Genomic DNA, 23,506 nt, shown 5'->3' with positions numbered 1-23,506 from the left:
ATGCATGAGCTCTTTCTATCGCATTTACTTTTCATTAGACTGTCCAAATGAAAGAGAAAAAACACTACTAATTTTTCAGTGATGTCCTTTCTTTGCTTCCAAGATATGAACTTCAACATTTCACTTCACACTTATTTTTAGAATTCAGTGACATAATATGTTTTCAGGAGAAGGCAGTTACAGAATTACAATGAAAGTCAATGAAGTCCAGATGTGTGGAAGAACTTGAAGAAGAATTTAGCTCTAAACACCCCCAAGGCTATGGGATTATTAATATATATTATTGTCTTGAATACCAAGTATCAGTAACATGTAAATAAATACACACACTTGAGTAAAGACTCAAGACTTAGAATTAGAGAATAGAATCACAAAATGAAGATCATCCAGTTCCAACCCCTCGCCATAGGCGGGGACACCTCCCACTAGAATAGATCACTCCAGACATCATCCAACCTGGCCTTGAACATGTCCAGGGAGGGAGAATCCACAACCTCCCTGGGCAACGTGTGCCAGTGTCTTACCACCCTCAGTGTAAAGAACCCTTTCCTAAAATCTAGTTTGAATCTCCCCTCTTCCAGTTTAAACCCATTACCCCTCCTGATTATCCCTCGTAATACCCATTACCTGTACACACTTATTCCAGCAAAATGTGGCATCTTGTTCTAAAACCTCAAAGCCACATCCATTTGTAATTCTGCTGGAATTCAAATACAAATTCCTAATTCCACACACAAAACACCTCTGGAACAATGGCTCTGCTCCTCCCTGTGCTAATGCAGCTTTGTTTCTGCCAGTCCAACCAAGCAGCAAAACACAAAATCACTTAGAATGGTATAAGGTATGAGCTGTGAATCATATTAAAAATGCCATAAGACAAGTTTTTAAGTTTAGTAAATACAAACCTACCAATTTTTGAACATTTAGGAGCCCATATGCTCAGTTTGTTCCAAGCAGAGGTATGCAAAACTAAACTTTCAGATAGGTTTTTGTCATTCAGCATTTAGCTGTACACATTCAGATGGGTACTAACAATGCACGAGCAGTTTCACATTTGGTTATGTTGAAAATTCAATCCAGAAACCATCCAAAATATAGTTACAAGGCCACTTTGCACAAATATTTTCATATATACAGAAAAACCTGACTGATGTACCTTTAAAATCATAGAATCATAGAATCAGTCAGGGTTGGAAGGGACCACAAGGATCATCTAGTTCCAACATGGGCAGAGACACCTTACTCTAGATCAGGCTGGCCAGAGCCTCATCCAGCCTGGCTTTAAACACCCCCAGGGATGGGACCTCAACCACCTCCCTGGGCAACCCATTCCAGGCTCTCATCACTCTCATGCTCAACAACTTCCTCCTCACATCCAGCCTGAACCTATCCATCTCCATCATCACTCCATTCCCCCTAGTCCTGTCACTCCCTGATATCCTAAAAAGTCCTTCCCCAGCTTTTTTGTAGGCCCCCTTCAGATACTGAAAGGCCACAATAAGTCACCTCAGAGCCTCCTCTTCTCCAGACTGAGCAGCCCTAACTCTTGCAGTCTGTCCTCATAGGACAGACTGAAGGCCTGAAATAGTCCATGGACATGAATGTTTTTGTTCTTTATTTTACATTCTTACCATGTTTTTTTCTTTTAAAATGGACTCCCTGATTTTTTACTACATTTCTCCCACAGTTTCCTCATTTCTCCTCACATGCCAAAAGAATGCATATTTTCTCAAATCTACCTTTTATGACAACTTCTTACATATATTTCTTCTCTTCCTATTTCTCTTTCAGTGTACAGAGAAAATAAATGCATCACTATCAAAATGTTTAAATTTCTCAAGACAAAATATTTAGACTTCTTCCACACAAGCTTTTTCTGAAACTGACACATTTCTGTAGATGTTAAAATTTTTATTCCTTACATGACAGAAAGCTGCTCAGTCAAAAAAAAATGAAAAATGAAAAGCACAACCCTCCTCTTCCTGCCTAGCCCTTCACGAGCCTCATTGCCCTTCTCTGGACATGCTCCAGCACCTCAACATCCTTCCCATAGTGAGAGCCCCAGAACTGATCACATTGCTTGAGGTGTAGCCTCACAGGCGCTGAGTACAGGGTGATGATCACCTCCCTGATCCTGCTGGCCAACGAGTTTCTAATGCAAGCCAGGATGTCATTGGCTTTCTTGACCCTCTGGGTGGACACACTGCTGACTCGTATTCAGTCAACTAGCAGCCCTTTAGCTGAGTGTATGCTAATGCTGAATCATAGAATCAACCAGGTTGGAAGAGACCTCCAGCATCATCCGATCCAACCTAGCACCCAGCCCTGTCCAGTGAACTAGACCATGGCACTAAGTGCCTCAGCCAGACTTTGCTTGAACACATTCAGTGAGGGTGACTCCACCACTTCCCTGCGCAGCCCATTCCAATGCCAATCACTCTCTCTGGCAAGAACTTTCTCCTAATGTCCAACCTAGGCCTCCCCCAGCACAACTGGAGACTGTGTCCCCTTGTTCTGTTGCTGGTTGTCTGGGAGAAGAGACCAACCCCCACCTGGCTACAGTCTTCCTTCAGGTAGCTGTAGACAGCAATGAGGTCCCCCCTGAGCCTCCTCTTCTCCAGGCTAAACACCCCCAGCTACCTCAGCCTCTCCTTATGGAGTTTGTGTTCCAGGCCCTTCACCAGCTTTGTTGCCCTTCTCTGGACACATTCCAGCACCTCAACATTTCTCCTGAACTGAGGACCCCAGAACTGGACACAGGACTCAAGGTGTGCCCTGACCAGTGCTGAGTACAGGGGCAGAATAACCTCCCTCACCCTACTGGCCACACTGTTCCTGATGCAGGCCAGGATGCCATTGGCTCTCTTGGCCACCTGAGCACACTGCTGGCTCATCTTCAACTTCGAACAGTATCCCCAGATCCCTTTCTTCCTGGCTGTTCTCCAGCCACTCTGTCCCCAGCCTGTAGCACTGCTTGGGGTTGTTGTGGCCAATATGTAGAACTCTGCACTTGGCCTTGTTCAGTCTCATCTCATTGGCCTCTGCCCACCCATCATCACCTGTTCCCTTTGTTTCTGTTGTCAGATTACACTGCAGCCACCACTCTTGGACTGATTTTCCACATCTGATAGATAGAATCTGACCAGTTTCTAGATGAAGGATTGTGCAAGGTGTAAATTCCAAAGTGATACATATTTACACTGCAGGAATTAGAACATTATCACCAAGCATCAGGCTTCCTGAGGAGGTCACATAATTCCAAATACTCATTTTTATTCACACTGAAGTGACAAGTATCTGTTGAATCTCCATCTACAATGCAGTAAAACTGTCAATGCCACCTGAGTATCCAGCAAACAGACCCATTTTGGAAGGGGTTGTGGGCAGGCCAGAATAAAAGTATTAGTTTACAACAAATGAGCTCAGTTTGTGCCAATACCCTTTCAGAAACAAATGTAGGATTTAATTATGCTGTGTCAGGCCATAACAGGTTGGCTTTTCTTGTTTTTTATTGATACATTCTGTGCAATGTCCTCTTTGCTGGTCATCAGGGACCAGGCATCCTCATTTCACAGGCATTTCTAAAGGAAACATTTTTTAATAGAATCTCAGAGTGTTAGGGACTGGAAGGGACCTGGAAAGATCATCTAAATTGACCACCCTGCCAGAGCAGGACCACCTTGGGGTTTTTTTGTACAGTTCAATTTTATTTTCTTTTTCAATCCCACTTCTCCCCCATCTCCTCCTTTCTGCTCCATCTCCTGTTCCCCCCTATCTTTCTCATTTTCTTTCTGTTTCCTTCCTTTCCTCTCCATCTTCCTCTTTTCCCCCATCTTCTTCCTTTTCTCTCCATCTCCTTCTTTTTTCCTCATCTTCCTCTTTTCATCTTCCATGTTTTCCCTCTCTCCTTTCAGCACTGCCTCCTCTTTTCTACCACACCTGTCTCTTTCCCACCCCCTGCCTTGTTTTCTCCCTTTTTCCCCCCAATGCAGAACACCTGGGTGCTGTTGCAGTCTCCTTCCGCCCCAGGTGTGGGTACTTTGCACTCTCTGAACACTCCCCTTTATAATCTGCCCCAGGAGAGGCAGAAGCCCTAAGCTGTGCCCAACTGGGCAAAGGGATCCTCCTCTTGTCGTCACTGGTGAGTCCCTGTGGTGTGCACTGGGTGAATGGTGGAGGGGATCGATCAAAGGCCGGGGGGCCTGTGTGTGGCCCCCCGGCTAGGTAGGGTAGGTGCCTGATGATTACTGTAACCCCACCCATGGGTGTTGGCTGGACCTCCTTGCTCAGGCTGCTTCTTTCTGCTCCTTTGTGATGAGCTGAAGTACTCTGTTAAACTGGAAGCTCATAGGGGAGTCGTGTTGTGTTTTCATAGAGTTGTGATGGTTGGAAAAACTTTCTAAGCTCTTCAAACCAACTCTGCCATGACCTCCTAGTCAACTCTGGTGAGACCCCAGCTGGAGCACTGCATCTAGTTCTGGAGGCCCTATTACTAGAGGGATGTGGGCATGTTGAAGAATACCCAGAGAGGGGCCATGAGGATGGTCAGAGGACTTGGAGCGCCTCTCCTATGAGGACTGACTGAAAGAGTTTGGGCTGCTCAGTCTGGAGAAGAGGAGGCTCCAGGGTGTGGCCTTCCAGTGTCTGAAGGGGGCCTACAAAAAAGTTAGGGAGGGACTTTTAGGCTGTAAGTGGTGACAGGACTAGGGGAACTGGAGCAAAGCTGGAGGCGGGGATATTCAGACTGGATGTGAGGAAAATGTCTTACCCATGATAGTGGTGAGGGCCTGGAATGGGTTTCCCAGGGAGGTGGCCAAGGCCTCATCCTTGGAGATGTTTAAGGCCAGGCTGGGTGAGGCTCTGGCCTGCCTGATCTAGGCTATGGTGTCCCTGTGCATGGCAAGGGGTGTTGGGACTAGATGATTTTCGTGGTCCCTTCCAGCTCTGAGTGTTTCTGTGATTCTATTAAACTATGTCCCAAAATGCCATGGCCACACGCTGTTTGTCCACCTCCAGGGATGGTGACTCCACGTCCCTGGGCAGTCCACTCCAATGCCTGACTGCTCTTGCAGTTAAGAAATTGGTTCTCATGTCCATCCCAAATCTCCCCTGGCACAATTTCAGGCCTGTTTTTTTTCCTCATTCTGTCACCTGATACTAGGGAGAAGAGATCAACTCCCCACCTCACTGTGATCTCCTTTCACTGAGTTGTACAGATCAATGAGATCTCCCTTCAGCCTCTTCTTCTCCAGACTAAACACCCCACTTCCCTCAGCTGCTCCTCACTGTCCTTGTTCTCTAGACCCTTCACTAGCTTCATTGCCTGGACACACTGCAGCTCCTCAATGCCCTTCTTGACATGAGAGCCCCAGAACTGAACCCAAGGTTTGAGGTTTGGCGCCATCCCTACCCTGCTCTTGCTGGTCACACCATTGCTGATGCAGGCCAGGTTCATGGAGTCAGAGGCAGGTCAGGGAATGCTTGCTCAGCCCCTCTTGTGGTCCCTGTGGAGCACAGACAGCTCCTCGGGGATGTTTTGAATGCTACCCACAGAACATAAACAAAGATGGGAAGTTTTTCAACAGAATTACACAATCAACCAGGTTGGAAAAGACCTTGGCCTTGTTAAATCTCATCCCATTGGCCTCTACCCACCCATCCGGCCTGGCAAGGTCCCTTTGCAGGGCTCTCCTACTCTCCAACAGATCAACATCTGCTCTTAGCTTGGTGTCATCTGCAAATTTACTGAGGCTTGACTCAAACCTTTGGTCCAGATCATAAAAATTTTGAACACTGATCCTTGGAGAACACCACCAGTGACTGGCTGCCAAATGGATGAGGCTGCATTCATCACCACTCTCTGGGTCCAGCCCTCCAGCCAGTTCTTAACCCATATCAGAGTGAATCTGTCCAAGCCACAAGCTGCCAGCTTTGCCAGAAGCTTTTTGTGGCAAATAGAATCACCAGAGGTTTTTATGTAGTCAGCCCCAATTTAATGTTGTTGTTATTTTATTTCTCTAGTGGCTTCTCTACGTACCAGTATTAGTAAGTTAAGTCACAAACACATCATTGGTACCAATTATGTGTTAGATCTGTGCTGAAATTGTTTTGACTTAGGTCAGTTCATTCTTTCCCAGATCATTTGTGAAATGGATGACTGGCATGCATGAGGTGTGCTTTTTCCACCTCTTTGTCCCATCTCCTCTTTTGGAAGCAAAAGATTTCAGTAGTTTGGCATGTCCACTCAGACATTGTCAGTTGGCTTTGGTGTTGAAGAACTGTCCCTGGCACTGTTTAGATGATTATTAACCACTGAATCAACCTCCTAGGACAGCCAGACACTTATTCTGTGATATTTCAGAGACTTAATTAGGTATCTTAGTTCATCTGCTCTGATGTTTGCAATTAATTATTTTCAAGCCTGCTCAGAGCCAGTCACTGAAACAGCACCAGGGCAATCTTACAAAGAGGTAGCTTGCATAAGTAAATAGGCAGCAGCTTAGCTGAAAATGCTTATCATACCAATAGAAAGCAGAAAACAGCAGAAAAGTAGTCCAGAGGAAATCTTGGTCTATTGAAAGAAATATGAGTTTGTGCCACAGGCTGTTTACCTTTAGTAAAGGGGTAATAAGTCTACAACTACCTGAAGGGAGACTGTAGCCAGGTGGGGGTTGGTCTCTTCTCCCAGACAACCAGCAACAGAACAAGGGGACACAGTCTCAAGTTGTGCTGGGGTAGGTATAGGCTGGATGTTAGGAGGAAGTTGTTGCCAGAGAGAGTGATTGGCATTGGAATGGGCTGCCCAGGGAGCTGGTAGAGTCGCTGCACCTGGAGGTGTTCAAGAAAAGCCTGGTTGAGGCACTTGGTGCCATGGTCTAGTTGACTGGCTAGGGCTGGGTGCTAGTTTGGACTGGATGATCTTGGAGGTCTCTTCCAACATGCCTGATTCTATGAATCTAAGAGATGGGGGGAAAGGCTTAACATAAGCAAGTTCCATCGAGTTCCAGTTTATTAGATCCTAGCATGGGCTTATATACTTTTCATCAGAAGGCTACATAAGAAGGTTACAAATCATGTTAGACTCCAATTGGTTACACATATTTGTGTTAGGACTACATTAGGATTACACACTAATTAGCATAGACATTGGTCACAGTCTCTCAACAACACGTATATTGTGTCTGTCAGCAGAGATAGGTGAAAACCACAGTCTCCAGACTTACATTTGTTTATATTTGTTGCACCATTCTCTAAGGCCATTCCAATCCTCTGTCAGTACTTCTGAACTCGTGCACTCTCGCCTGTCCCTGGCTTACATTCCACTGCATAATATTCCAATAGCTGTATCACAGTCAGACAATTCTATAAAATCACTGCATTTAATATTACAATGTCCAACAAGTTTGAATCAGAAATACCAAGTGATATACCTAGTATTTGTTTTGGTTTGTTTCCAAATTAATTTGCATTTCTGAAGCTAAATTTTGGGGGGAAAAAAACCTGGTTTTGTAGACTTCAGTAGAAGTACTGAAAAATAGAGGTGCTAAATCAGCCCTCTGTCTGCAATATTGACTTTTTACCTTAAGGGAGGGAAAAAAATATTATAGTGAGGAGTTGCACATTTTCTCAGCCTTTGCTTTTTCAGAATATGACTAAGTTATATATAAGTGTATAGTAACCAGATCATTCTGGTTCTGTGTAATAAAAGCTGAAAAGTCAAAATGCAGGCAAGCATTATGTTTCATCATAATGGAAAAGAATACTGTCAATTTTCTGCTTTAAAGGTTACTGATGAAGTATTTCATAAAATAAATCTGAAGATTACTTTCTATGGTATATTCTTTACTATGAGGTAGATTTCATCTAGTGCCTATATGAACCCATAGAAAGGAGATCTGCATTGCCCCAAGCAAGAAGAATTTGATTCCTAGGTTTCACAGTAGTTTTACCTCATATATTAAACTTACTGTAAGCAATACAGTTTGTTTTGTTTAAGCACACTCAGGCTGCCCAGAGATTTTAAGTTTGTATATTTACACCTTATTCTTCAAAGAAATATATAACATGATATCAATACACTCAGTTCTGCAAGAATGTTACTTCATCTGACTTAAAACATTTTATAAACCTTTTCTTTTTCTTCCTTCTTTCTCCCTTGTCTTAGATATATTTACTATCGTGCCGTTTATTATCATGTACTACAAACAGTGTCAAGCAAATGAGAATACCAACAGCTGACATATACAAATATAAATACACATCTCCATGGAAGCATATATCTGATTCTCATCCTAACATTGAAATTCTTAGGGTCACTAACACCAAAGAAACACTCTAAATTTAGGATGCAAAACTGATATTAATTGCAACAATATTTAAAATATAATCTGAATGTTTAAATTATTTCCTTAACATAAAACCATAGAATCAGCCAGGCTGGAAGAGACGTCCAACATCATCCAGTCCAACCTAGCACCCAGCCCTATCCAGTCAGCTAGACCATGGCTCTAAGTGCCTCATCCAGGCTTTTCTTGAACACCTCCAAGTAGTCAATAGATGAAGCAAATGTGACTTTGTTTTTGTTCCTGTCAAAGAAAAAATAGAGGTTTCAGTACAGCTGTTTTGTTTCTCCCCTCCAGCAGAATACTCCTTTATCTCAGCTACCCCGGATACTGCAAGAAATAAAGTAAGCCAAATCTTCCACTGTAACCTTGGGCATGTTCAGATGAAAAGTTATGTGGAGGATTCATATGAATTTCTATATATTCTGCACCTATGCCAGCCTTTAATGAAGAGAAATAAGCATTTCTTTCCTGTCTCATGATGGAATGAGTTGCACCTGCAGGAGTGTTTCTTTATGGGGATTCATAGAATCAGTCAGGGTTGGAAGGGACCACAAGGATCATCTAGTTCCAGCTTCCCTGCCATGGACAGGGACATCTTACCCTAGATTAGGCTGGCCACAGCCTCACCCAGCCTGGCCTTAGACATCTCCAGAGACAAGGCCTCAACCACCTCCCTGGGCAACCCATTCCAGGCTCTCACCACTCTCATGCTCAACAACTTCCTCCTCATGGCCAGTCTGAACCTATCCATCTCCAGCTTTGCTCCATTCCCCCTAGTCCTGTCACTACTTGTGGGAATGCAAAGTGAAGAAGGATAATAACAGGCAGATGCTGACCTTGGTTCCCATCAGCTGTTGGATACCTTATCTCAGAAAGGATAGATAATGGACACCTCATTGATGAGAAAGACAAGGTGTGGTTTGTGTTGAAGGAGTGTGTTGTCCTTGACTAATTATGCTAATGTGTAGGTGTGTGCCTTATGCCCTGAGGGATATATTGGGAGATGAAATGATCAATAAAGGTCTCTGGCATAATTCACATTGAATCATCTGGAGTCCATGTGACATCACCTTGATCACATTGATCTGCGAGGCCTTGCCCACATTCTCACGGCAATCTAAACAGGTTCTTGCAACAACTACCTGACATCCTAAAAAGTCCTTCCCCCAGAAATGGTCTCAATAACTGCCTCCAGCGTGGATGTCTACACAATACACAGCAAGAGTTAGGTTAAATGAATCCCACTTGGGAGATGAGAGAAATTCATATCTGAAGTGAAACTGTGAACTTTCACTAAAAGCATTCATCTCTGTGAAACTTAACCTTGCAATTGCAATATTATATTAGAGAATTACACTATATTACCATTATTGCAGTATGAAGTAGAAATATGATTATTCAGCTTTGATATTACTATTGCTAATTAACATCTACAGCCTTGGTGTATAAAACGGAGCTGAAATGAGCCTAGAAAAACCATAGTGTGTTCCACTATTATGTACATTATTTTGTAATTTTAATTTTGTGCATCATTGAATGAGAAATATGTAAAGAATCCTGGATATAGTTGTATTATTAGAAGTCAAGCTTCTTAGCTAATTGTCACAGGAAAAAAAAAACCACAAACCCAAATGTCTCAATGGAGACTCCTACAGAAAGTCTAAATGATACCAATTACATCCACTTTCTCCCTCTCCCTTTTTCCCTTCTGTCAGTAGCAACTGTATCTGGCACATATACCTGAATTCAACAAGGAATCATTTTTCTTACGGTATCACCAAGGTTGGAAGAGACCTCATAGATCATCAAGTCCAACCCTTTACCACAGAGCTCAAGGCTAGACCATGGCACCAAGTGCCACGTCCAATCCTGCCTTGAACAGCTCCAGGGACAGCGACTCCACCACCTCCCCGGGCAGCCCATTCCAGTGTCCAATGACTCTCTCAGTGAAGAACTTTCTCCTCACCTCAAGCCTAAATTTCCCCTGGCGTAGCTTGAGGCTGTGTCCTCTTGTTCTGGTGCTGGCCACCTGAGAGAAGAGAGTAACCTCCTCCTAGCCACAACCACCCCTCAGGTAGTTGTAGACAGCAATAAGGTCTCCCCTGAGCCTCCTCTTCTCCAGGCTAACCAATCCCAGCTCCCTCAGCCTCTCCTCGTAGGGCTGTGCTTGAGGCCCCTCACCAGCCCCGTCGCCTTTCTCTGGACATGTTCAAGCATCTCAAATTTTGTTAAAAAATGCCTTATAAATTAAGATTATTGCTTCTATATGTGTAGGCAAATATATGCCCTTGTTTCTGTGTTTTACATTTAGATAGACTATCTTTTGAGAATTTACCTGAATCTCATCTTAGCTGCAATTATTTTTATATGTCATAGGTGAATGAGTCTTAAGGATTATGTTTTTAATTGGAAATATCTAAGCAGAAACAGGTGTTTGTTGTTAAATGCAAAATGATGGTTGCTAATTGAATTTTAATCTGGCCAAATTTGTTGCATAAGGATATGGGATGTATAGGAAATGTCAATCTATTCCATATGTTTCCATATTCCCATTTTCCCTACTTTGTTCACATATGGTTAAGAATTATCTGAGTCAAAAAAAAAGAAACCAATTAGCATTTCATTGAAAACTGCAGTACCTAACATTTAACAACACTGTTGTAATGGGATCCCTAGATCAGAGTTGAATACAATTTCTTCACCGAATCAGATAAATATTCCATCTGTAGCTTAAAAAATAAATCAGTTGCAAACTCCAGACTGTTGAAAATTATAACCTTCATCAGTTTCTAGCAAAGTTTTCATCATTGTGCTAATTTTATGCTGAACATTGTCTCAGATATTAACTTTCTGTGACTTTTCAAATAATATATTACCCTCCTTCAAGTTAATTGTCCATTTTCTAGTTTGAGTCTATGTTATTAAGTGAACAATTTCTTCAAATTTATATACCTTAGTTTATCTTCCCATTTTTAACAAGTGGAAAAATGATGACCCTTGAAATTACAGACCTGTCAGCCTCACCTCTGTGCCTGGGAAGGCTGTGGAGCAGATCCTCCTAGAAGCTATATTAATGCACATGGATGCCAGGAGGGTGATACCAGACAGCAAGTATGGCTTTACCAAGGGCAAGTCCTGCCTAACTAATGTAGTGGCTTTCTGCAGTAGGGTAAGTACACCAGTGGACAAGTTAAAAATGATAGATGTCATCTGTCTGGACTTTTGTAAAACCTTTGACACAGTCCCCCCATAACATCCTTCTCTCTAAATTGGAGAGATACCAATTTGATAGGTGGACTGTTCAGTGGATAAGGAATTGGTTGGATGATCACATCCAGAGGGTAGTGATCGATCAACAGCTCAATGTCCTGATGGAAATGAGTGAAAAGTGGTATGAGTGAAAAGTGGTATCTGTCAAGGGCCTGTTTTGGGACCAATGCTGTTCAATATCTTCATCAAGATTGAGTGCGCCCTCAGCAAGTTTATAGATGATACAAAACCAAGTAATGTGGTTGATAAGACTGAAGGATGGGATGCCATCTGGAAGAACCTGGTCAGGATGGAGAATTAGACCAAGGAAAATCTTATGAGGTTCTCAAGCTTGTCCAGATCCTTTTGACACATCAGCCACACCACCCAGCTTGATGTCATCTGCAAACTTGCTGAGAGAGACCTCAATCCCACTCTCTATATCATTGATGAACATATTGAACAGTGCAGGCCTCACTAGGGACCTTGAGGAACACCATTTTCACTCTTCTTCACCTGTCCATCAACAGGGCAACGAGGCTGGTGAGGGGCCTTGAGCACAGCCCTACGAGGAGAGGCTGAGGGAGCTGGGATTGGTTAGCCTGGAGAAGAGGAGGCTCAGGGGTGACCTTATTGCTGTCTACAACTACCTGAGGGGAGGTTGTAGCCAGGAGGAGGTTGCTCTCTTCTCTCAGGTGGCCAGCACCAGAACAAGAGGACACAGCCTCAGGCTGTGCCAGGGGAAATTTAGGCTTGAGGTGAGGAGAAAGTTCTTCACTGAGAGAGTCATTGGACACTGGAATGGGCTGCCCAGGGAGGTGGTGGAGTCGCCGTCCCTGGAGCTGTTCAAGGCAAGATTGGACGTGGCACTTGGTGCCATGGTCTAGCCTTGAGCTCTGTGGTAAAGGGTTGGACTTGATGATCTGTGAGGTCTCTTCCAACCTTGGTGATAGCGTGATACTGTGACCATGCAATCATCCGGCCAATTCCTTGTCCACCAAACCATCCACCCATCAAATCCATATGTCTCCATCTTAGAGTGAAGGATGTTGAGGGTGACCAAGTCAAAAGCCTTGCAGACTTGCCCTTGCTGTAGCCATGCCTACTGTCTCAAATAATCTCCCTGTCCTCCTTGTGCCTTATCAGATGTTGTAGGAGAATCTGTTCCATGATTTTTGCAGGTGCAGAGGTCAGGCTGGCAGGTCAGTAGCTTCCATGGTTCTCCTTTCAACTCTCTAAAAATCTGTGTAATATTTCACTTCTTCCAGTCACCAGGGACGTCATCTCACAGCCATGACTCTTCAAATATCATGGAGAGTGGCTTGGCATCAACATCAGCCAACTCCCCCAGGACTCTGGCATGCATCTCATCAGGCCTTGTATACTTGTGTATGCTCATGTTCCTCAGGTGATCACGAACCTTTTCTTCACCTACAGTGCAAGGCAGGGGCTTTCCTAGAATTTATTTTTACTATGAAGATTATGAGACTCTCACAATACTGAGAAACCAGATTCTTGTTATACTGAGAGCTCTACTTTATGTTGTATTATTTGAAAATTATCTTGGCCTCATGCTCACAAATATCAGAATCATTTCAACTTATTTACTCTTGAACCTTTCTTGATTTTAGGTTTTGTTTCAGTCAGTGATTTCTTGGCTTGTTACCACTAAAATGTAACAGTGTTACTATGAGATTTCATTCATACCAAGACATTTTATACTAGTTTTAGCATATGCTATTCTAAAATAGCTGAAGCTTAAATAGTAGCTGATGATGTGACTTCTTTAGCCTACATGTGTGTTGTAACTACGTATGTATCAGTCGCCAGAGTCATATATTTTACTTATGCCTATAATTAGTATACTCAAGAAAGACTTAGGTCTACTTATCCAAAGCTTTACTTAACAAGCACCACCTGTTGTGTTGGTTCCTGTCTTTTGATAGAAAGCATCTACTCTCATGACTAGCTGTAAATAAGACATTTTCCTTCTGTATCAAGACCCCTTTCCTCAATGCTGCTTCACAAGATCACATATTGTCTCTCCTCTCTCTTTTTATGTTTTTTAAGACTCCCTAACTTCGATTTGTTGTTTCTGCTTCCCCCATAAATCTATATTTGAGGCATTATTGTCAAGGATCATCTTTTTTTCCTGCTTATACAGCACTCACCTGGTCTTCTCTCATGATTAGAGCTTTCAGGCACTTAGAGATAATGTCTCTTTTTAGCTGCCAGCAGAACAATTTCTGTGTTAAATATCATTTTTAGGTACTGCATAACAAGAGGACTTCTCAGTTACATTTTGTCCTCCTAGCCTGCTATTAATGAGCAATTGTTCACTTACTCTAGGATGCAAAAGATAGAAAATTCATGCAGCAGATGAAAATTAAAATCTATTTGAAATTATCTAATAAGTCTGTCTTTACAGGAATTGAAAAAGTCCTGAATAAGAAGAGCTTCTTGAGTCTGACATTATTGTTCATAGATACATCATGGTGAACTATGAACCTGTCCAACTGGAGAACAGGTAACTTTTCTTTCTGTAAAAGATATTTCTTTGAGCAAAAATAATCAGTACTGAATACTCCACTTATAGAAATTATCCTATTTTATCCTCAGCTGACATTAGTACTGTCACTGGATTATTCTTTTCTCCAAAAATACAACCAGAATGGACAGTCTTGGCTAGTGGTTTGTATTCAGATCATTCAATTAGAGACATCAGGTCACTGGATTTAATGTGCTGTGTAAGCTAAAATTAGATACATTTATCTCCTTCTAATGTGTTTTTTCCTACAGAGAATCATAGAATCAACCAGGTTGGAAGAGACCTCCAACATCATCCAGGCCAACCTAGCATCCAGCCCTATCCAGTCAACTAGACCATGGCACTAAGTGCCTCAGCCAGGCTTTGCTTGAACACCTCCAGGGACTGCGACTCCACCACCTCCCTGGGCAGCCCATTCCAATGCCAATCACTCTCTCTGCCAACAACTTCCTCCTCTCATCCAGCCTATACCTCCCCCAGCACAGCTTGAGACTGTGTCCCCTTGTTCTATTGGTGGTTGCCTGGCAGAAGAGACCAACCCCCACTTGGCTACAATGTCCCTTCAGGTAGTTGTAGACAGCAATGAGGTCCCCCCTGAGCCTCCTCTTCTCCAGGCTAAACAACCCCAGCTCCCTCAGCCTCTCCTCATAGTTCTGTCTATATTTATATGATATTCTCATTTTCCAAACAAGAATTGCTGTGACTGCTGTCATAAGTTCCAGTTTAATTCGGGTAGAAATTAAAATTTTACTTATTCCTTGCTCACCTCTGTGCTGCTTTTCACTTCAGTTGCAGGACACAGAAAGGGGCTTGCACTATTAGAAAAATTACCATGTACAAGGAAAAGAAATGTTTTTCACACATTACTAATACTGAAACTGAGACAAAAACTACCACAGAGGAGATCTATGTATTTATATTTAAATGTAAATCTTGTTGTCTGTGTTAGTATTCTCCATCTTTCTTACCATCTGTCTGTGTCATCTTCTGTTGAAATGCACCGCCGGTATCTTACTCATTCAGAATGGTTTGAATATTTTGTTGTTTACAGTTAATTAGCTTCTTAGTACTTGTAGATGCTGAATGAGGGGGAAATTAATTTGATTATTATTTTTTTTTCTCCTAAAATAATTTTAAAAGCTGGTGGCTCTGCAACATGTACATTTCCTAAGTCTTTCTTCAAAATATGTTATGTTTCTAATTTAGTGGTGTGCTATTAATATTGTTATAGCAAAATAAAAGTGGTGTGAAGTGAAAAAAAGCCCAATGAACTAATATTTTGGAAGTAATTATACTAGCAATTTATTCACAGAATAGAATCAACCATGTTGGAAGAGACCTCCAACATCATCCAGTCCAACCTAGCATCCAGCCCTAGCCAGTCAACCAGACCGTGGCACCAAGTGCCTCATTGAGTCTTTCCTTGAACACCTCCAGGGACGGTGCCTCCACCACCTCCCTGGGCAGCCCATTCCAATGCCAATCACTTCTCTGGGAAGAACTTCCTCCTCACATCCAGCCTATACTTGGTGACATAGATTGCAGTTATATATGTTTCTTGCTAGGCAATAGATTACACACAGAACAGTAACTCCTGGTGTGATGGTTTGGGTCTTCCCTGCTCCCCCACACTTTAGAAATCACCCAGACTAGTGTCAGCCATCTCTGGGAATATAAATGAAGCTATTTATTTACAGCTAGCACAATATACAAGCAGATATTTCTGTATATAACTGTATATACTGTAAATATACAAGGTAAAAGGTAAAGCAGAAACACAGCTCCCCTTCCAGAAACCTGACTCCCCAGGAAGGACTCTCAACCACCCTTTCATCTCCTTTCCACCCTTCTACCTTTTCTCAGACTTTGTCTTATGTTCAAGGTGAGTTTGGAGAATCAGCCGAGGGGGTTAGAAAGCAGACAGATTAGTTACACAGACAGCAGGTTAGAGAGAGAAGGGAGGCAGACAGAGCCCAAGACAGCAACTCTGTTATCTATGTTTGTGTTCTTGTTTTCATGTATCTCAGCAAGCCTGTGAGTGAAGTAGACATCACTGTTGTTTCCTTTTCACAGCCTATAGTCCAATTCTTCTCACCAAAATATTCCAGCTAGCCTCAAACTAGCACATCATCCTAGAGATATAAACTATATGAAAGTAGAAGTTAACAGCAACAAGTGTCAACATCTTTTTAGCCTCTAGTGTTGGTTATATGGGGTTTCCTATCACTTTCCCTCCTTGAAGTCTGAAGAAATTTGAGAAAATAGAATGTGTCCAGTCAGCTGTCATGTAGACAAACCAGATCTCAAATTTTTGATGGACAAAATGAGAAAGAGATTTTATATTTCTTTGTGGCTTTTCAACTGTTTTTAACATGGTGCATTGTAAGTAATAAAATAAATTAGATTCCTCTACTGTAACTGAAAAACCAGAATGTTAAAAATGTCTGCAATTCTGTAGCAGATTAAATAAAACTATGCTTTTTCTTTAAAAGAAGGGTATCTGTATAGATATTTTCTTTAAAAGACACAGATCTTTGGTTTATTGTTCTACTAAAAATCTATTTTAAGTTGCATATTTTCCAATGTTTACACAGGATCACAGGATATTAGGAGTTGGAAGGGACCCCAGGAGATCATCAAGTCTAACCCCCCTGCCAGAGCAGGACAATACTATCTAACACAGATCACAGAGGAACACATCCAAACAGGCCTTGAAAGTCTCCAGAAAAAGTGACCCCACAACCTCTCTGGGGAGCCTGTTCCAGTGCTCTGTGACCCTTACAGTAAAGAAGTTCCCCCTTGTCTTGAGGCGGAACCTCTTTTGCTACCATTAACACACATTGCTCCTTGTCCTTATTTAACTGAATTGGCACCATCCATGTCCATGAACCAAGATATCAAGAAAGGAGGAAGATCTCAGTGTACAAAATGCTTCTTTTTTTGTTTTTTCCTTGTTAGGCAGTTAGGAAATTCTGATGCATAAAACTGAGGTTTTATGCAGCCACGAATTAAGATTCCAATTCCCAGGGACCACCTATTAATAATTCCAGCTGTAATATACATTGCAGAATGAATATAAAGCTATCCCTTTGCACAAGTATCCTTCCCACTATGTTCATAATGAATTACAATACAGAAAAAATAGCACTCTCCTGCACACCATTATTGTCATTATAGAAAACAGGTATTTCCAATGTGAAAAAGAGCTAACTTGCACTTTAATGTCCTTTACATATGCTTTAATCAGTCTAAAATGCAATTGCTAGGCTGAACCTCAAAACTTGTAGCATTGACTGGAATATTCTTTCAGTGGAGTATTTTACGTCTGTTGAGCATCTGATATATTTGAAATATTGTCTCTCCCTAGCTCTGAATCTTGGGCTAAATAATGAACATTCACAGAAGCTGCCTCAATTACACTATTGCCAGAGGTAAATGAAGGCTTCAGAAAATGTCTTGCAATAAACAGGGTAAGGAAGATCATTCTCCTATCAGCACTGCTAAAGGAACAGCATTAAGGTAGCATTTCTAAACTCTGGAGATTTTAAACCAAGCTTCAGAGTTGAAGGAAGAAAAAAAATAACAGTGTAAGAAACTCAAAGAGCTTGTGATTCCAGCAACCACTGAGATGTCATGCTGCAGAACAGAGTCCAGAGAGACTTTTGTTCTCCTAGTCTTCTAATCAGGTCTCTAATTTTCCCTAAGACAAAGTAAATAAAGGAAGCACTTGCATTTCATTCTGTCTTTTCCAGGTACATTACATATGATATAAAAGTGACAGGGGGACACTAAGAACATTCTTACAAGGAACTTACTGGTCTAAGAAATTTGCTGACATAGGGCAAATAATGTTAACAACAATTGTTTTCAGTCTCATTTTTTTACTTTATAGTAGTACTAATTCTGTAGTCTTTCTTCTCCTGGTCTTCTACTCCGATAGGTTTTTTTTAAGAAAGAGGGCAAATAGTATATCTATGCTGAGACATACATACACAGGCTAGCTGCAAACACACATAGAATCACAGAATCAACCAGGTTGGAAGAGGCCTCCAACATCATCCAGTCCAACCTAGCACCCAGCCCTATCCATTCAACTAGACCATGGCACTAAGTGCCTCAGCCAGGCTTTTCTTGAACACCTCCAGGGACAGCAACTCCACCACCTCCCTGGGCAGCTCATTCCAATGCCAATCACTCTCTCTGCCAACAACTTCCTCCTAACATCCAGCCTAGACCTCCCTGAGCACAACTTGAGACTGTGTCCCCTTGTTCTGTTGCTGGTTGCAAGGCAGAAGAGACCAACCCCCACCTGGCTACAATGTCCCTTCAGGTAGTTGTAGACAGCAATGAGGTCACCCCTGAGTCTCCTCTTTTCCAGGATAACCCCCCCCCCCCCAGGTCCCTCAGCCTCTCCTCATAGGGCTGTGTTCCAGGCCCCTCACCAGCTTTGTTGCCTTTTCCTGGACACGTTCCAGCACCTCAACATCTCTCTTGAATTGAGGAGCCCAGAACTGGACACAGCACTCAAGGTGTGGCCTGACCACTGCTGAGTACAGGGGCAGAATAACCTCCCTTGTCCTACTGGCTACACTGCTCCTGATGCAGGCCAGGATGCCATTGGCTCTCTTGGCCACCTGGGCACACTGCTGCCTCATCTTCAGCTGCTATCTACCAGTACCCCCAGGTCCCTTTCTTCCTGGCTGCTTTCCAGACACTCTGTCTCCAGCCTGTAGTTATTGTGGCCAAAGTGCAGAACCCTGCACTTGGCCTTGTTAATTCTCATTCCATTGGCCTCTGCCCACCCATCCAGCCTGACAAGGTCCCTCTGCAGGGCTCTCCTACTCTCCAATAGATTGATGAGAAGGAAATAACAAGAAATTTGAATGTAGAATCCTCTACCACTGTGGCTAGAGTATTTTCATTGCTTGAACTATCTTATTTTAACAGCCTAAGTGTGATGGAAGAGATTTTATTTCCAAATGGTTACTGTATAAGGTGGCATTTGCAAATGAAGCAGAAGCAAAGGCTCCTGAAGAGCAGATTACTCAATCATATGGAGGTCAGAAGCCAAAAAGTATGTAGAAACTGCTAATACAATTGACAGCTAGCAGGGCTGACCAGTATTCATTTTCATGTCTGGGGACACCTAACTCAAAAAGCTTAATGATGCTGAACTTATGGTATGAACCAGCTTTGATCTATGGAAAATAAGCAGTACTGAAAGAAACAAAGTATGTACAGGATAAATTGCACAGGTTACTACTAATCATCAGCCAGGTAGTATTGAAAATAGGAAAAAAAAATCTCACACAGAATCAGGGAGGTTTGCATATTAATGGATATTTCTTATGACAAATGATGGGTTTAGTATTGTGTTGAGAATGAGTTTTAATGAAAGGTATTAAAAAAAGCCCTATGGCATAATAAAGCAATAGAGTTAATCTGAACAACATTCATATGTGGACATGCAGAATGCAGAAGAGTTGTGGGGTGCAGGTGAGCTGTGGGAACAGAGTGAAGAGAAATGACAACAGGCAGATCCTTGTAATAACAGCCCCTGGTTCTTTCATGCAGCTGGCCACCTTATCTCAGAAGGGGTAGATAATGGAGACTCAGTTAACGGGAATAACAAGGTGTGTATGTATGCAGATATGGGGGGTTACAGTATCACAGTATCACCAAGGTTGGAAGACACCTCATAGATCATCAAGTCCAACCCTTTACCACAGAGCTCAAGGCTAGACCATGGCACCAAGTGCCACCTCCAATCCTGCCTTGAACAGCTCCAGGGACGGCGACTCCACCACCTCCCCGGGCAGCCCATTCAAGTGTCCAATGACTCTCTCAGTGAAGAACTTTCTCCTCACCTCAAGCCTAAATTTCCCCTGGCGTAGCTTGAGGCTGTGTCCTCTCATTGTGGTGCTGGCCACCTGAGAGAAGAGAGCAACCTCCTCCTGGCTACAACTTCCCCTTCAGGTAGTTGTAGACAGCAATAAGGTCTCCCCTCAGCCTCCTCTTCTCCAGGCTAACCAATCCCAGCTCCCTCAGCCTCTCCTCGTAGGGCTGTGCTCGAAGCTTCTCACCAGCCTCGTTGCCCTTCTCTGGACACGCTCAAGGTTGTCCCTGACTAATTATGCTAATGTGTAGGCCTGTGCTCTACTGGCTGCATATATATATATTTTGGGCTATACTTAATAAAACTGGCTTCTGCATAATTCACATTGAATATATTATATGCAGAAATAGACAAGGTAAAATATAATACAGAAACACTACTCCCCTCCCAGAAACCTGAGTCCCCAGGAAGGGCTCTCAACCACCCCTGCACCTTCCCCCTGCCCCTCTCAACCTTACCCCAGTCCTAAGTAAGAATGGAGGTTCAGCCAAGAGGTTAAGAAGCAAAGGTGAGTGGAAGGTGAGTTTAGGGAGCTGCAGCTCAGTCAGAAGCCCAGCCAGAGAGTGATAGAAATGGCAAGTGTTATCTAATGTTTTTGTTTCTTCTTCAGCAAGACTCTGAGGGGAGTAGACATCACCACTGTTTTCCTTTCACAGCCTATGATCTAGTTCTTCTCACCAAAACATTCTAGCCTGCTTCAAACTAGCACGGAGACCCTCGCAGCTGGCCCACACCATACTGGTCTATGGGCTTGTTCACCGCGGTCCCGCAGCAAGCAGAGATAGCAGGCAGCACGGCCTGCAACATTCATATACTTCAAGAGAATGAGTACAAGGAAATTTAGATTCCTGCAGTGATAAAGATATTTCCTATAGCTTCTATGCAAATTAGATTAATTACTCTTGTCTAAGCATAATGTACAGGAAAGGCATAGTCACAATGAACTTGTTAAATTGGTTTGAAGCCAAAAGGATCCACCTTGACTTATGTTTTAACCTAGACTATGAATGTATTTCTAGTAAAACCATTATTGGAGGTTGTAGCCAGGGGGAGGTTGCTCTCTTCTCTCAGGTGGCCAGCACCAGAACGAGAGGACACAGCCTCAGGCTGCGCCAGGGGAAATTTAGGCTCGAGGTGAGGAGAAAGTTCTTCACTGAGAGAGTCATTGGACACTGGAATGGGCTGCCCGGGGAGGTGGTGGAGTCGCCGTCCCTGGAACTGTTCAAGGCAGGATTGGAGGTGGCACTTGGTGCCATGGTCTAGCCTTGAGCTCTGTGGTAAAGGGTTGGACTTGATGATCTGTGAGGTCTCTTCCAACCCTGATGATACTGTGATACTGTGTGATACTGTGATTATGACAGTAGAGTGTGTGTGTGTAAATAATTAGAAATAAGATCACAGAACAGTATTCAACATTATTGCTGTCTTTAAGATCTTCATACAGGAGGCATTTGAAGACAATCTATAGAAAGCAAAAAGCAGAGATCTGAGCAGTTGGTTTAGCCCTTGGTTACTATGGTGTTCCCCAAAAATAAGATTGAGAACCATTTTGAGTGCTAGGCTGGATTGTGCTCCTAGAGTGTTTTCATGAAGCAGCTTCTTAATACATAAGATAATGTTTAAAAAGTAATTAATCACCTTCTGAAAGCTGGCCCAGCTAAGCAATCTGCATACAATTTGAACATCTTAATCACAATTAAGAAAATAACAACAAAAAAATCTAGTGGCAAGTAAATGGTTATGCTGACTACGAAAAACCTCAGTCAGTTGAAAGCAGCTCCCCATTTCCACACTTAGCTGATCAACTCATTAAAGTGTCAGGAGCAAAATATTTCAGTAATTTGATTCTCTGGTTTGGATGTCACCAGATTAAACTAACACTTGCTTATAAAGAAATAACTCCTTTTGTGACACCCACAGGGGTTTTAGACCCAAGGAATGCCTTTGTGCGTTGTAAGTACCCCAGGGATGTCTCAGTAGGTAGCAAATGATCTATTACAAATTCTGAGATGTGAAGAGAACTTCACAACTTAGATGACTCTATTTGTTTCCATGAAACCTGGAAAGAACAGCTGTTAGGAGTGAAAAGGAATTTTAAAGTGAGGAAAACGTGGATGGTTCTGTAAAAAAGGTACTTCATCTTTTTCAGACACAGAGCTGATGAAGATGAGTATTTCAAGTATCAGAAAGCCAGCATTATGAGAGAATGGAAAAGACAAAGTGACTTCCAAGTTTCACAGATCTATCTGAAAGGTTATACTGCAGCAAAACAATATTTCCTGAAGTAATTCGACCAGACAGAAGAACATCTAAACTTTCTGTAACATGATGAGGCATAAGGAAACCAGAACGCTCCTGGTACTACACAGCCTTGTCAGAGGGGATGTGTTACTAGACCTATTGGTCACTAATGCAAGTGAGCTAATCAAAGACATTAAGCTTGGAGACAGGCTGGGCTGTGGTGATCTTGCATTGATATGGGGTTTGCAGTCCTGATGGATATGGGCCAGGCAAAGAATTTTGAGAAAGCAAACTTCCATTTCTTCAAGGGGCTAGTCAGTATGACCCCCTGGTGTTCTGGTAGGGCACAAATCCTGCCAGGCTGGTTTGGCCCTTGCTCTCCTCCTCCTGTTGCAGGCTCAGGAGTGGAATTAGATGAGCAAACAATAAGGGTTTGTTGCCAGCAAAGCCTTGATGGCTAGGGCTTTTGCACCATATGCCAGGTGCTATCCCTCAAGGTGCCCTCAAAGCATGAAGCTTTGAATTCATTGGCCAGAAAAATGGTGCTAGTGCCTATTGGCCAGTTTCATTTTCAAACTTATATATTTAATGCGGGGGTGATTTAGAAACTGAGCCTTTCTGCACTGAGCCTTTCTGCTTTCTGCACTGAACCTCCACTGAGAGCAGCACCTCATTCGTGGCTCATTAACTGGGAATCACGCAGCCACGTGTGTAGAGCTTGCTCTAGCTCAGCAGCAGCATCTCAGTTCTTCACTCCTTCCTTCTGCCTGGAACATTTTGTATTTTACCTTGGGATCATTATCTTGAATTTTGAAAGTGTCTTTGTACAGGAGACTTACTCAGGGACCAAAGCATCATGAGTACATATGCTGGAGTTAATGCTAGGACTCCATAAGCATAGAGTGGTGCAGCTGACAAGCCTGAGTCATGAGAGAACACCCAAAGGTACCTGGAAAAACCTGGAGTCGTGAATCCCATGAGGTTCAACAAGGCCAAGTATAGATGCTGCATCCTGGTCAGGGCAACTTATGGTACCAATATTTGGATATGCTGGAGGATGAAAAATTGGACATGAGCTGTTCATGTGCACTTGCAGTTATGAGAGCAGTATAAAGGCCTGCATCAAAAAAAGCATGGGCAGCAGGTCACAGGAGGGGATTCTACCACTCTGTCTGGTGACACCTCACCTTGAGTAATGTGTCAAGTTCTGGAGTCCTCAGCATGTAA

This window comes from Pogoniulus pusillus, chromosome 3 (assembly GCF_015220805.1).
Source record: "Pogoniulus pusillus isolate bPogPus1 chromosome 3, bPogPus1.pri, whole genome shotgun sequence".
NCBI classification, from domain to species: domain Eukaryota; kingdom Metazoa; phylum Chordata; class Aves; order Piciformes; family Lybiidae; genus Pogoniulus; species Pogoniulus pusillus.
This window is presented reverse-complemented; position numbering follows the sequence as displayed.